Raw genomic sequence first — 16,369 nt, 5'->3', positions numbered from 1 at the left:
TGGTATTTGGCCAGTTTACGATGTTCTGGGCAAATGGTCAGTTTAACATTACACCCAGGGGGGTTCCTAGCTTGCATCTGCAATCCTTATCAGTTAACCCCCTTTCCTGCCATAAACCCCAGCTTGTGACTTAGAAGTCTAAACCCCCTACAGAAAGGATTAAATTCAAACCCCCGTCTTCACATCTTTCTTCAGCTGCAAGATAGCAATGCTAACCACTTCGCCACCATTATAAATGAATGGATATTGAAGTGGAAATCTAATAAGTAAATTGATTCTTAAAAATGTAGAGAGCTTTGAAAAAAATATATTGGCGCTTTTAGATAATATATTTCAAGGATGTAACTGCTGTGCTACAGTGCGTGCAGAATTTTAGAAAACAGTTCGTCAACAAAGTACACTGTTTAGGTTAGTTTAGAAGACAATGTACCAAAACAATATATGCTGTCTGGGTCATTAGAATTAGCTGAAAGTAACCGATAAGCTTTGAATAACAAATCTAGTTTTTCTTCTCTCGCTCTATGATGTAATCTGTTTTCTCTTAGAGAAAGGGGAAGTTTTAGAAGGGACCAAGTGCTGAACTTTTTTACAGCGCAACGTCTTATAAAAACCCTGTACTGCTTGTAACAAATTGAGTCTCTGGTTGCACTTTGCGAAGTGGCAGCAGGGCTCCCAATATTGCAATATTGAAATAAAGACCTTACTCAGGTGAGAACTCTCTTTTGTGGCTTCCTTGATAGTTATATTTCCATGACAATATCTTAGTTATCTTTCTAGTTCACAGGTTTGCATGCATGATTTAATTTTGAAAGCCACTGAGACATCAGGTACTACTGTTGTATTTATGAAAAAGAAACAAAACAAAAAACATACTAACAACTGTGCCATCCTACTCCTTAGTTAATACATTTTATTATTCATAAACAGTTAACATTGTTAGCAAAATATTTTGAATTATATTTAACCCTATTTTTTCTTTAGTTATGTATTTAACTTATTATATGATAGTCAGACTTAATGTATATTTGAACAATGAAAATATATTTTTACAAGATGCGGGGGAAAGTGCAACATCTTATTACAGTGCTAAATTTAATATTATTGATTGCTAATAGTTTATGCTAACACCTAACTTTCTTAATTAGATGTATTTAAAACAGTGAACTAAGTGTAACATACTATTCAGAAATACAATCGAAAATAGTTTTGTGGTGTTTGTATGGATGAAACGTTTCTAAAATGTATAACGTAACAAAATTAAAGACGATTAAAATCTGTAATCTTTCCACTTGTAATGTCATTAGACAGAACAACACGTTTCTGGTTTGTTTTAATTAGTATTAGTTAGTAGTTAGTAGTTTTAATTTAATTAGTATTGCAATTCGCACTGATTCCCTTGCGAAGATATGGACTTAAGAATATTCGTGCCTGGTCAAAAAATGGCATTAAGCACTTAAAATTAATATGGTTAATAATAGTAAACTGTAACATGCTGTAACAAGATCGGTTAAACTGCGAAGAAAATGCTTTCAGAGAAAATGTTTCAGGTGTGAAGAACATAGATCTCCAATGCAATTTCAACCAAACCTGTTCCCACACACCCTGCCCCCACTAGCATTAGAATATACACAAAGCACTGAAATCTTTCGAGCTAATGATCAGGTGACCCGAGAGAGAGCAAGAGAAACACCAAGGGGTGCGGAACCAGGGAACTATTTACATGGAAAACGGGCGATCTCCCCAGACTGTCCGCCCGTTTCACTGTTACCTGGATACCTCTTTATTTAGAACTCTCTAACACTGATTTTTAGTTTAGAAGGATTCAAGTAGGGTTTTAGATGAAAGGCAGCGACCTTAATCAAGCCCAAATCATAATTGAACCCATTCAGAGCCTACATTACATTTTAGCGTTTCATTCTGAGCAGAAGACCCTCACACCTGAAGAAGGCTTGCGTTTTCTCTCTTCTCTTTTAAGCATGTGTACAATGTGTAATACAATTAGAATGTGTAATTACAATGCGAATCGTATGAGGGTGGGGGGGAGGTGTCTTTCGCTGGAAATCTCGCCTGCTTCTACTTTACGAGCACAACCCCCTCTCTGCCGGAGTGCTGGCTGTGACAAATTAAACCGGTTTCACAGGTTTCAATCACAGACCATGTGACATGGGAGTCAGGAAACTAACACACAGCGCCACCGGATTTGATAACACTATAAAAACGCTATAAAATAATGTGACTAGGCACAGAACAAGTTTACAGCACAGTACAATAATAAATGCTGACCATGACTTTAGAAGCATAAATTGCCTTACACTCAATTTAAACACAAGCTGTCTTTAGCCCTCTAAGCTGGTTCATACAGAAATGTAGAGATCCAGGCTCAGAACACACAGCTTCATTAGCGAATACATATGCAGGACAACTAGAGAAGACGTTTTACAGAGGATGGATTTTTAGAAACATCCCATCAGTGACATCACTGAAGTCAACTCCTAGGTACTGTAACTGTCGTGTGGATAGTTTCACAAGAATCAGACAAAGATTTAAGCATCGCTTGTTCTAGATAAAACTGCAAAAAAAACAACAACAACCCATAATGTACTTCTTTGCGGCTCTGTTTGCCCAAATCATATATTCACAACGTGAAATCTAGAAAATAATATTACGTAACCAAAATCCGCAATATGGAAACAGAACCTGTGTAATTGTTGATAGATGATGTACTCGTAACATTTTTTCAAGACGAACTACAACATTTAAAAAATGACTTGTATGTACTTGATATCTCTAATCAATCCACGGGTCCCAGCACAAAACGAAACTAAAACGCATACCGTTTCGCGCTTCTTATTAGTTGCTCAAAAGTAATTTGACCATATGAAATGCATAATATAAACCTAGAAACATATACGTGAGCAGTACTTAAGCACTGTAGTATCGGTGTTAAGACATACCTCTCAAATACTGTAAATCAAGTTAAAAATATCTCAAGACCGATTCTGGTCATAATGAAACCATGTTTCGTGTATGTTTTCTTTAAAGTACCGAGACCAGCCATATACTCTATGTTTATGTTCCAAAATTAATATCGTTTATGGCCTTCACACGCGTTGCAGTATGCTCCTATTCTTTTTATGCTCAGCTACTAAGATTTCCCTTCAGTGGTAAAATCAGATATGAATATTCAATACTTAAACGGGCACAGTTAAGACATTAAATATACATATACATACTGTATACAGTACAGTTTTCATACGGTAATATGTTTATGTTCCTAAATCAATCTCTTTTATGAGCATGTGAAAGGCATGGTGAATCGATTCTTAAAAATTACTGTACTTTGCATGATTGGAAACAAATGCGTGATTGCGAAATGCTGTGGTGTTACTTTTACAAAGACGGTCAATGAAAAAAAGAATGTTGACCAGGGCAATACTTTGAGTTTACACTTACAGCTTGTCCAAGGTCATTCATTATTAATACTATTAGTAATATCTTCGTTAAAGACTTTGATGGCCACAGCTCAAACATGAGAGGTTGAGCTTTATTAGCTCCACCTTGCGGAAATTCCGGATACTATTATTTTGCTTGTCGTATTATAGGAGAATTTACGGTAACTCGCGGTATTTACCGGTAGCTTGCGGTAGACTGCGTACAGCGTACCGCAAAATAATGCGGTATCGCCCGCGCATTTTGAATGGCTGCATCTGTAGGCTGCCAAAAGTCTCCGAAACCAAATTTTGATAGCAGAAAATTCTCACTCGTCCAGAAGTTCCCTTGGGACCCAACATCCAGCACAGAGTGGTAAAAAAGCGTCTTTATTGTAGACCCTTGCAGCGTGCATTGGTGGTTCAGTGGTAGAATTCTCGCCTGCCACGCGGGAGGCCCGGGTTCGATTCCTGGCCAATGCAGTGGCTTTTGCAGCGAGCGGCTCCATCACTTGCATCCCCTTTCAACTCGCAACTGAAAACCCACTGAAGCTTAGAAGCTGTGAGCCAGGTCAGTACCCGGATGAGGATGACCTACAGGGAAAAGCAAAGCTTACAGCTGGAAGCGGTGTTAATGGAGCCAGCGGTGGGACGCTCACCCTGAGGTCTGTGCGGGTCCCAATGCCCCAGTATAGTGACGGAGACGCTGTGTGGTAAAAAGGCGCTGTCTTTTGGATGAGATGTAAAACCGAGGTCATAGCTCTCTGTGGTCATTAAAAGTGACCACCAAAACCTTTGACAAAAGCTCTTGGTAATTGATGGTCTTCAATAATGCTTCTCCTTTAGGTACATTTAAATCAGCTGAAAAATGCTGTGAAATGGGGGGGCACTTCAGGCCAGTGTAGGATTTGAATTTGAATTTTTGAAGAACCATTAAACAGCACGAGAAGGCCCGTACACTGAATTGCAGGGCTTTCTATTCAAAGAAGGACAAAAGAAACTTCCCTGAATTCCATTTTTTGCAGCACAGAGAGGACAGCGAGAACAAGGCCTGTTAGCTCAGTTGGTTTGAGCGTGGTGCTAGTAACGCCAAAGTCTCTGGTTTGATCCCTGTTTGGGCCAGGCAGTCTCCTCCTCTCTTGCCAAAACCTGCTGCTTTCTTGCTGTGGTGAGATTGGTGGTAATGCAAAGACGCCACATACTACCGACAGACGAGAGTGTTGCGGGAGAAGAGAGAAGTGATGGAAGATTGAAGAGTGTCCTAGGTGGAGCCAAGATGAAGTGTCACAATTGCCTAGGGGAGGATTTCAAATGTTTAAGATGGTAAAAATAACCGGAAGTGATCCCCCAGTCCGGCGCAGTCTGACGTACTTCTGTCATATAAAGTAAAACTAGATGTCGAACTGGAGCCTCACCATTTGCATAAGTGAGGCTCCAGTTATACATCTAGTTTCACTTTAAATGACAAAACTGAAGAGACTTAAAAGAGCTGGAGAGGATTTCTTACAACTTTTGAGCCGGCACAGTTTTCGAAAACGTTTTATTTAAGCTGCACTATACAACACAGACAGCCAAGAGTCTCCAAAACAAAACGAATTGACAGATAGAAGAAAAGTCCCACTCGTCCTAAAGTTCCCAAAATCCAGCACTGAGCGTAAACAAAGTGTTCAAGTAGCGTGGGAATGCTACCCCTAATGCTAGCTGGAGTTTGAGTGTCTGGTTCAGAGTTTGCTCAAGAGTTTACCTTTCACAGATGCGCAAAGATGAATGCTGAGGGTGCACGCTTCAAGGCGCCTTACAGTGCAGAGAGTGATTAGAGACAATTCGTGACGTGTGCTCGTTCCCATATACCGTACGCCCCGGGTTGCAGTGCTAGGATGACGTCCAATACCGCTTCGGAACGTAATGGCATTATATTCAAGTGCAGGACGTGAGGGTTTTATTTTGTTCGTTTTGTTCTGCTCTGCTTTGCTTTGTTTTGCTTTCCATGGCGTTCGTAAGAGCGTCAATAAAAAGGCGATTCCTGCGTCTAACACGAATGTAAGAGCTATTTCAAGAGCGGCTTCTAAAATGCTTGTAGACATTTGTCTGTTGTTGATTGTTTTTTTGTGTCTAACAAAGTGCCATTTTCCTGTCCGGACGGGGAGACTTTATCATTCCCACATGAAGCAACCCTTAAGTCCTCTGAGGCGTGTCTGTCTGCAAGGCTTGTATTTTGGAAAGGTTTTTTTTTTAATGGAGAACGACTTTGAAAAAGGTTTCCGCCGGCGCCTCGCGATCCATGTGAGATTGTAGCAAGAACGCAGCAATGGCGGCGCGCGCTGTAGTCGTGTCCGAGTGGTTAAGGCAATGGACTAGAAATCCATTGGGGTCTCCCCGCGCAAGTTCGAATCCTGCTGACTACGGTGTCCTCCTCACGTCGTTGTGTGCCGGCGCAAGCAAGGAAAAGTGCCTTTTTGCTTTTCCTGGTGGTTTTAAAACGCGAGATCGCTTGTACCCGCTGCCTTGGAAAGAAATGTCTACATGTTTACTTGCACATTGTCTATTGTTTGTTTGTACATTGTCTTGATGCACTGTTTGCACTTTGTCTTGTTTTTTACACTTGTTTTACAATCGAGAGACCTTCTGTAAGTAAGAATTCCATTGTACCAGTACCGGTTACATATGGCAATAAAGTTCAAGTTCAAATGCTTCAGCGTCCGCAAACGGCATTTTGCAGCTGGAAGCAGATGGCGACGCTTTTTGCGGTCGCGTGCCTTGTGCCCCATTTCCGGCCTTTAACATCGAATCAATAAAGCTGTTAGAACCGACACCATAGGTGCTTTTCTTACAACTTTTGATCTGACTCAGTTTCGGAATGCAATTCCTGAACACTGCGAGAGACAACCTACAGATGCAGCCATTCAAAATGAGCGGTAAAAACCCGTGGTACAGTAACCAACCCGCAGGGCACCGTAGGGCACCGCGGTAAGTGATTGGCTGGCCAAAATGACCGACATGGGCACTCGTGGTGCATTGGTTGGTAGTGAAAAGATTTCATCATCTAATGTCTTTACTGTGCACATTTCAATCCGCTTAGTTTTGAATATTTATATGGAATTTTACCACTAAAGGGAAATTTTAGTAGCTGAGCATAAAAAGAAGAGGAGCATAACGCATCTGAAGGTCATAAACGATATTAATTTAGGAACATAAACATTACTGTATGTACATAAACTGTACTGTGTATGGCTGGTCTTGATAGTGTAGTGGTTTGATGGGTTTACTGAGACAATTATCAATTGTAGCAGTAATCACGAGGTTGTTCGTTGGGGCTTTTAGAAAATCAATCGTCAGAACAACTAACAACGCACACACACGGGTTCAATACACGAGATACATTTATTAATATAAACTGTGCACCAAACATATACTAGTCTGCCTGGATACGAGCGGCAGACCTTACTGTGAGGGTTATCAATATACAAGGTATATAATCTCGAAGAGATGCAAACACAAAGAGATACACAACAGAGAATATATGTCAATATATATCGTTCGGTTACCAAATCGCTAATCAGTGTTATTACCCACTGTTACTCTAAACTCGGAAGTAAATACATTACTCATGAATTAAATTGATAACAACTTGTGTTGAGGTACAATTAAATTCTCGAGACGCAATGTAGAACATGGGGTTTACTTATCCACTGTGTTTGGATTTGGAATTTCCCGGCACGAACACCAAACCAGCTGACAGGCTCTGTTGCAGCGGTTGTCCAATGGGCGTTGTGTCGGCGTCCTCTTGCTACCGGCCAACCAGTCGAGGTGCAGCTCGGAGTAGGAAGGCCGGAGGAATCTGACTGCGGCGCGCAGGGCAGTCGTTGCTCCGAGGGGATCTACCAGCAGTCCGGCTGGCTAGTAGAAAGTCTCTATGCACAGAGTGTGACCGCGAGTCCTCACAAGTCACTCTTTTGCCTGGGAAGAAGCTGGTTCGTTCCCGGTCCAGCGCTGCTTCTGAATAAGCTATTCAGGTTGTCGACGAGGGTCCAACTGTAGGCTGCCGTTGATCAAGCGGAGCATTCACGTTGGTAGAATTCTGAATACGTACGGGATCCTCGGCCTCGCGCTTAGAACAAAGTCCAAGTCCTTTTGCAGACAACAGCAGTTGTCACGTGATTGTCTCTGAGGATGCGCGAAAATGGCCAAGGAGAGCCCAGAACTGAGCTTGCGCTCCCTTTTTGATCAAGACCCAGATGTGTGCTGATTGGTTGAGAGTTTGGCGGGCATTGGAGACCCACGTGGTATTACCACGCCCTGCCAGTCCCTGATTGGTTGGTCAAGGTGAGATATAAGTCACTTACTCTTGACACTTAGAAATGCAGTCCAGATGTCCATTCGGCACTCCCTAGACAGATAGGCGCCAGTGGATGACCATTGATCATTATAGCCAGGCTTAGCTAATTGCATCCCCGTCTGGGAGCTTGCTTCTTATCAAAAGAAAAACATCTTAAATCAGCTTGCATGAATTCTTTCTCTGTGGCTGCACCACAGAGATGGAGGGTGAGATGGGGCCTCCTTTAGGAGCATACCAACGCTTAATTCTGTCTTATTAACAAGCATTGCCACTACATATCCCCCCTTTTTGAAGGTCACGAGGTCCTGAGGCGTTGTTGCCTTCAAAACAAAAACAGAGTTAAGTGATGTTTGTTGTACCACGGTGGATTCTACCACCCAATATTCACATTACCTCTCGAGAATTTGTACAGGAAATAGTGTTGGAAAGAACGTTGCGTATACCTGCTCTCAGTTATAAGGTACCTAGGAATGAGGCATTGGGCATCATCATTAGCTCTAGACCTTAAACTTCCGGCAGTTCACTATCAGTATCGGATAGCTCTGCAGCAGGCAGACGTTTGGGAGTGGTTACCTGATTTCGGTGATAAACCATTGCTCCCTTTGTCTCATTCAAACTACCCCGCAAGGCTTTGATACAAGAGAACAGCATCCAACACATTACCCCAGCCATGATCCAGCTACCCAGCAGCAGTGTCAAGATGACCACGTTTATTGTTCCTAGCGCCCCAGAGGATCCACAACGACTGTGCTTGGGACCTACCAGTGTAGTTTTTAAGTTTGTGTCGTTAAGAACAAATTCGACTACCTGTACACCCTCAAGACTTACTGTCTCTTGGATTCTCTCATCCAAGTCAATGCCGTGTCCTCTGAAAGCGTCCACAATCTCGAGTTCCGTTTCGTATAGTTCTGACTCCAGGTGATACAGTGCTAAATCGTTGAGATGCACTATCGCTCCTTCAGGAACTTGTAGAAAAACTGTTTGGTTGGGTAGCTGCACTTCGGTAGCTGTATCATGCCTGTCATATGTTATTGTAACCGTTAACTGTGGTGTGCTGACCAGCCATTTCTTTCCCACCTGCTCAACCTGGGGTTCGTTAACCTCACTTTTGCTTGTCACTGTGGCTTTACACTTTTCAGTGGCAGCCCCCTTTCTGATACCACACAACCTCTGAGTTGTGTCCCTAAGGAATGGCTTACTTGGGCATACCCAGTGGATATCCTTGGTTGATATACACAGTTCCAGGTTTGGAACAAGATACAAATTTGGATCATCCTCCTGGTAAGCTACGAGCGGTGGGGTGGTCAACTTCACATGCATGTCCCCCCTCCAGAAGCCAACGTTCGATATAGACTTGAGTCTATAGATATCCTTGCCACTCACGATGGGAAGGTTCAACAGGAAACCTATTTCCTTGGCTTCAGGGTTGACATGTATAGGAATGGCACTGCCTAGACTGTATGCAAAATGTACCTGTAATGGCTGCACCATCTCAGAAGTGGTTGTCCTAAGTACTTCTTCTACTAAGGACAGTGGAACCAAGTAAGTTGGAATCTGTCCCATGGCTAAGCTAGTTATCGTGGCACTAAGCTCCCTAAGCAAATCCTGCATCAGCATCCTGACCTGTTGCACGTAAGCATAATCCCACTGTAACACGTCGACAATCCTGCCCACGGTGTGGAGGGTGTTATTTAACACTGCTGCATGAAGGTTTACTGCTAATATTGTGCCCTGTAAGGTTTTCCCTAGGCTTTCCAGCCGCTGCTGCTGTTGATACAGCCTGTCCTGAATTTCTGGCATTTCCTTAAGTAACCCAGACACCTGCCTTCTCAGGGTGGTCAGGGTGACAGTGTAAGCAGCAAACAGACCAGCTGAAAATAGCGAGCCCACGGTGGAGGCCACAGCAATCAGACCCCCCAAGAACCTTTTGGGGCGGCTGAGGCCTGTCATCTCCTCCTGGCTGACTGTTGCCTTCCTCAGCTGGCGGAGCATGTGTATAGTGTCTAGCTGGGCATGCCATACAGCATCCTTAGCCCACTGCCTGCCATGATGGGACACCCTACTGTTCATGTTGATGTGCTTCCGAAACACATCACTTGGGTCCAGCCGCACATACACTCGCTGAGTATATGTTCTGCAATTTGTTAACAACAATCCGGGAGCGTCCTGCAGGACTATGCCGGTAGGAGGACCGGGTTCCACAACTTCAAGGGGCTGTGTCGAAGCGATCCACAGCACTGTCAGGACCAGCCGTGGCAGTTTTAGGATTCCCATTCTGGAACACAGATGAGGCACATGGTACAGTTCCACTATAATTTTGAATATATTTTCCTAGGAGGACCTACACTACAGTACCTAACTACCTGCAGCTACAAAGGGGCACCCCCCTCTTGATCGGGTTTAGACTTTTAACCCTATTCTGTGTCCTCCGGCGCCATTTGAGGTGGGCGATACAACCGGAGGTGGTTGCGATGCACCCACTTATAGACCAGAGATTGCCTTCCTTTTTCAATCCGAATTCGATAAGCTACCGGTGATACCTTATCGACAATCTCGTGGGGTCCTGTCCAACTGGGTAAGAATTTCCGGGCCACCCCTGTGGGTTTGGCAAATTGGAAGTACAGGACCTTGTCTCCTACTTGGAGTTCCTGGTTAACTGCCTTTCGGTCATAGTATGCTTTCCTACCCTCTGCACTCCTTCCCAGATTGTTCTGGGCAAAAGCAAAGGTTGCCTGCAGATGTGCTTGCTGACACATACTGATGGGCCGTAGCAGCCCCCGTCGTGCTCAGGTCCTCCACCCCATAAAGACAGTGTAGGGGAAGAGTCATCTTCCGACCTGTCATCATCTCAAAAGGTGGGACCCCCGTAGAGCAATGGGGCGTGGCTCGGATGGCCATCAGAACCAGGGGCAGCTTAATGTCCCAGTCCCTACTGCTGGTGGAGACAAACTTTTTGAGCATACTAACCACCGTTCGGTTTGCCCTTTCTGCCTGGCCCGAGGATTGAGGGTGGTAGGAGATATGCAACTGGGCCTTGACCCCAAGCATATTCCACAGGGTTGCCATTACTGTAGCTGTGAAATGGGTTCCCCGATCCGAGTCCACGGTCAGGGGGAGTCCCCATCGACTGAACACATGGTTCACCAACAGCACTGCAGTTGTCTCTGCCGTGTCGTTGGGTGCTGGGAGGCACTCAATCCATTTTGTGAATGCACACGTAACCGTGAGGAAATATTTGTTCCCTCTGGATGACCTCACCAGCAGCCCCACCCAATCCATTTGTAGATTGGACCAGGGGAATGTCATGCCCTTTTTCTGGAGTGGTGCACGGTGCAAGGGCCGTGATGGTTGGAACTGGCTACACGTCAGACACCCCTTTACATACGCGGCGATGTCTTGGCCCATGTGAGGCCAGAATGCCACCTGCTGGATAGTGTCGTACGTGGCCTTGATTCCCCGGTGACCCCCACAGGGCTCGTCATGAGCGTGTTGGATCATGACCCCCCAATGGCAGCGGGGAACTACCCACTTTGGGACACCTTGTGCAACTGGTACACAAACCAACAACCCCTTTATAATTTTTAGGTTGTCTTTCACCTCTGCCAGCTCCTTCAGCTCTGGAGACTGGCTCAGCACCTGCTCCGAAAGAGGTTGACGCACTGGGTCAGCGATATGCTGATACATTAGCCCAATTGCTGGGTCCTGTTTCTGCATTTCCGCAAGATCGGTGTTAAAACCCTGTGACCCAAGCACTACAGATTGAGGGTCAGCTCCGACATCCTGTCTAGCCCTGCTTCGGGTGACCGCCTTGACCTCAGCCACGGTTTCTGGGGGTAGCCATTCCTGCTGGAACTGCCAGGGTTCACCCTCTAAGGCGCCAGATTTAGCCAGCCGGTCGGCCTCATCATTCCCGTCTTTGTCGGGTCCCTTCACCTGGGAGTGTCCCTTCACCTTCCTCCAGTAAACCATCATTCCAGCCTCGGTCGTGAGCTTGTCACTGGCCAGGAACAACTCTTTGTTCTTTACTTCCTTGCCCCGGGCATTTTTCATGCCGGTACCCTTCCAATACGGAAGATGGGACACGAAGCTATGTCGGGTGTAGTTCGAGTCACTACAGATGACAAATTGTTTAAGGCCATTTGTCAGGGCCTGCTGGAGGGTGATCAGCACCCCAGCTACTTCCGCATACTGACTAGTCTTTTGTCCTAGCTTATAGCGGGTCGGCCCACAGGGAGTATTGTCTTGCCAGACTACTCCTACCCCTGCTAGCACCTGCTGTTCGTGGCGAAAAGAGCAACCGTCAACATAGGCCATGGGTAAGCCCTGGCCCACGTTTTCATCGTAGTACCGGTGATTGTTCGGTAGCTCAGCAGCGGGAATTGTTTCTGGAGCTTCCATGTCAGTGTCACAGCCGTGACACACTTGGCCCAAAGCCAGGCCCTGTCCCAGGTACATTTTCTTGCTCTGTGCATAACGTACCTCTATCTCATAGCCTTGTAGGGCCATCATTTATGCCACAATCCTGCTATTTGACACCCTGCCCGCTTTCAGTCTCTGGCTATGCAGGAATGTCACAGGTTGGTGGCAGGTTTCGATGATGATCTTTTGTCCCCCTACATAACTACGGAATTGTTCTACCGACCAGACCGTAGACAACAGGGCCTTCTCGCAGTCCAAGAACTTTTGCTCCACTGGGTTCAGGGCTCGACTGGCATACGCCACCACCCTTCGCTCTTGGTCATATTCCTGACTCAGAGCAGCCCCAAGGCAGTGCTCTGAGAACCCTGCTTCAAGGTAGAAGACCTTATTTTTGTCAGGGTAGGCCAAGCACGGCGCACTACCGAGTCTGCGCTTCAGCTCCATCACAGCCTGTTCTGAGGAAGGTCCCCACTCAAAGGGCACGTCTTTCTGCAGCAGCTTGTGGAGGGGCCTTGCTATTTCAGCGTAATCCTCAATGAACTGCCGGGAATAATTACATACTCCCAGAAAGCTGCGCAGTTCAGACAGGTTAGTGGGCGACTTCATATTCTGGATAGCTTGGACTCTGCTGGACTGTGGCTGTATGCCTTGGGCTCCAACCAATAGTCCCACGTACTCCACTTGGGTCCTACACCACTGTCCCTTAGCCAGAGACAGTTTGGCCCCTGCACGGGAGAGCTGGGTCAACACATGCCTGATCTCGGCCATGTGTTCTTCCCAGGTCTGACTCCGCATCAGAATATCGTCCACATAGACCAGGTTGCCCCTGGCGGCTGCATCACTCATGGCTTTGTGCAGAAATATGTTGAACTCCGCTGGGGAGTTGGAATACCCAAAGGGGCATCGATTCCAGGTGAACTGCCTGTTTCCAAAGGAAAAGGCCAGTTTGTACTGGTCTGTCGGTTCTACCTTAAGGGTCCAGAACCCATTGGCCACATCCACTGTGGTGAAATATTTTGCTGTTGTCACCTTGGCTAACTCCCGATCTAGGTAGATCATTGGCCATCGTGACAAAGGAACCTGTTTATTCAACTGCCGGTAGTTAATGGTCAGACGCCACTTACCATTGGGTTTCAGCACCGGCCACAGTAGGGAGTTATAAGTGGAGTTACACTCCCTTATGATCTGACGCTCTAGTAGAGCATCCAACGTCTGCTTTATGTACTCGTATGCCGTGAGGGGAATGCGATACTGCCTGACATAGGTTGGGCGGGCGCCAGGGGCCGTAGGAATGCGCACTGTGTGCAAATCCGTCACCCCGCAGTCATAGGCGTCCCGTGCAAACACTTCCTGGAAATCCTGGAAGATCTGATGCAGCTGCTGACGCTGGCTTTCCGTTTCCAGGGCATCTGCCTTACCAACCTGATCCTGTACCTGCTCTAGGAACCCCGCTTTTGACGGCATGGCGGTATCCCGGGTCGCACTCTCGGCTGAGTGGTCCGTCGGAACCCCTGCGTGTACTGTATACACAACCATCTCATCCTTATCGCTAAGGTCCACTCTGCACACCTCCTGGTTGCAGAATCCCTCTATTGGCATAATTGCAATCATCCGCCGGGGGTAGGTGTAGTACACCTGCTCGGTCCCCCCCTCCCTGGCCAAGGGACCAGGGAGCTGCCCCAGTACTGGGATGGCCAGTTCGAAATCATAGAACCCATTGTCAATTACCAGTCCCATGTCAGTGCGAGCAGGGATTTTGACATCTTGTTTTGCTATGTTTTGCACCAACAGGCAGGTGGCTCGGCCATTCCTTTCCAGTCTGGGGGTACCACAGACTGCTAGGTTCAGTCTGATAAACTGAGCTGATGGTTGGAAGAAAACCATCTCAGCATCCATCCTCTGTCCCTTCTTTAGGACAAGGCGTACCGGAAACCCTGCTGTTGACGCAGGAACGATCAGGTCCGATTCGTTTACTACCTGGCAGGCCTGAGGAATCGTCTGACCTGACCGAATGTTCTCGGGGTCGCCGCTTAGAGAGTGGGCATCTGGGTTCACCCGTGTCCACAGCACACTGTTTACTGTGTCCAGCTGGGCGCCCAGTCGAACCAACAGGTCTGCACCAATACAGACCGAATGGGTCAGCTGAGGTGCTACCTGGAAGTAGTGAGCAAACTTCCTTTTTCCGATGGAGATGGAAGCTGCACAGCTTCCTTTGCTCCAAATGGACCTATGAGGTGGGGGTGCCCACCACAGACCCTGTGATTGCGTCACCAGGGTCACCTGACGGCTTCGCGACAGGTCCTCGAACAGACGTTCACTGATTATGGACTTCTCAGAGCTGAGGCTGAGAATTACATCATCAACCTGCACTTCTGCCACCTGGACCCCTCCCACCACCATGGGGTGGTAGTCCTTGTCCCCCTGAGGTACCAGGGCGCACAGAAAGGACTCCCATTCATTACCGGACAGGGAGATCCACTCTTCTTCAGGGATGAAAAAGGGGTGTGCTTTACCTGGCGGGTCAAGCAGCTGCTCGGAGCACTGCTCCTGTAGTTGGGAGACCGTGGGAGTGCTGGCCTGGGCAGGACTTCCCTGTAGTTTTGGAAAGCAAGAAGAGACATTTATTTCTCGTCCAGAGGAACCAGGAGAATCCTCCAACTCAGCTATGGTGTTCAGTGGGCACTGTGTGATCACAGCATAACCACTGAACCCCCCTTTTTGCTGTACGACAGGCTTAGGGTGCTTGACCTGAGCCCACAATTTTCCACGCTGGCAGTCCACCAGAGGCTCCAGCCTGTCAAGCAGGTCTTGGCCAATGAGTAGTGGCTCTGTTTTAAACCTAGAGATGTAAACAGGATGCACCACGTTCATTGGCCCGAACCTAAGTGCCACCCACACTCGGTGTGTGATCCTGGCATGATCCTGGGTATAGCTGGAAATATCTATCTTACACGGTTCTACCTTAAGTCTGATGCCTTTTCCTTTCGCTACTCGTTTGAGCTCGCTGAGTAGATCGGCTGACATCAAACTAATTTCAGCCCCAGTGTCAACCAGTGCTTCTCTATCTAAGACGTTTTCAAGAGAAACCTTGATATAAATACGCCTTGCTTTGCCTTTCTGGCTGAGATTCCCTAAGAATTGTTGGAAGCCTGCCTTTTCTTTGACTTCAGGGGCGGGGTCAGCGCCCAACTCAGAGTCACAGCCTTCTTCCAGGCAGGAACCCTCCCACCCAATCAGATAGACTGAGGGAGGGGTTTGGGATGGATCCCCGCCTCCTCCAGTGAGAAGGGGCGTGGTCCCACTAAGCTCATTCACGCTTCCGGCATTCAGTGCGGAAGGTTTACCCTGTCCTGATCTCTCAAGCAGGGCTTGTTCAAGCCTGGCCAGGTGGGTTGCAGTCGACTCCCTTCGTCCAGCCTTCTGATAGGCTCTGCCTGTGCCCTTGCCTTCCCCGTAGCGCTCACGGCGGCTCTGACGCTTAGTGCGGTCCTGCCTGCCTATTTTGCGCCGGGGCTTAGCGGGCTCAGGAACCTCAGCTCCCTCGAGCTGAGGCGAGTCGTCAACCCTGCTGGCTTTAGTGGCGAACACGGCCGTTTTAGCAGGTTTTCGCTCTGAGGAAGCAGAGACTTCAGCTCCCCAGGCTTTTTGAGCCAACCTTCTAATGTCAGCCATTTTCATCGCTTTTGCATCAGTGTGCATCACAATCATTTTCCTGATTGAGGGATGCAGATTAGCAATGAATAAACCTTTGAAATTCACGTTCTCTTCGCAACCCTCTTCATTCCGCCCTGCAAAATAAGTGCGCCTAAGCCTCTCATAATAGTCGCGAGGGGCTTCAGCTTTTTCGTACAAGCACTTGGAAACTGTCCAATCCCTAGTTCATCAAGCATTTACCGGTCTGGTGCCGGTCTGTGTCTTCTAGGATATAATGCCAGCGAACTCTTGTTTTTATGTCCACTATAACTACGCTGGGCAAACGTTCCGAGGTCAAATTCTTCCAGCACGGGGGTACCTTTAAAGCGGAGACGACGGCACCGAATTTTTTTGGCGCGCCTTCTCTTTAAAGCCCTGGCCAAATATGAAGACAGTACGTACAGTTATAATTCAAACGGAATTAAAAACTACACATCCCAGTTACCATGGTTACCATCTTTAACTGTTCGGTGTCCGAATCGGAGTAGCTACG

This window comes from Atractosteus spatula, unplaced genomic scaffold (assembly GCF_055471065.1).
Source record: "Atractosteus spatula isolate fAtrSpa1 unplaced genomic scaffold, fAtrSpa1.hap1 Scaffold_23, whole genome shotgun sequence".
NCBI classification, from domain to species: domain Eukaryota; kingdom Metazoa; phylum Chordata; class Actinopteri; order Semionotiformes; family Lepisosteidae; genus Atractosteus; species Atractosteus spatula.
Note: the sequence above shows the minus strand (reverse complement) of the source record.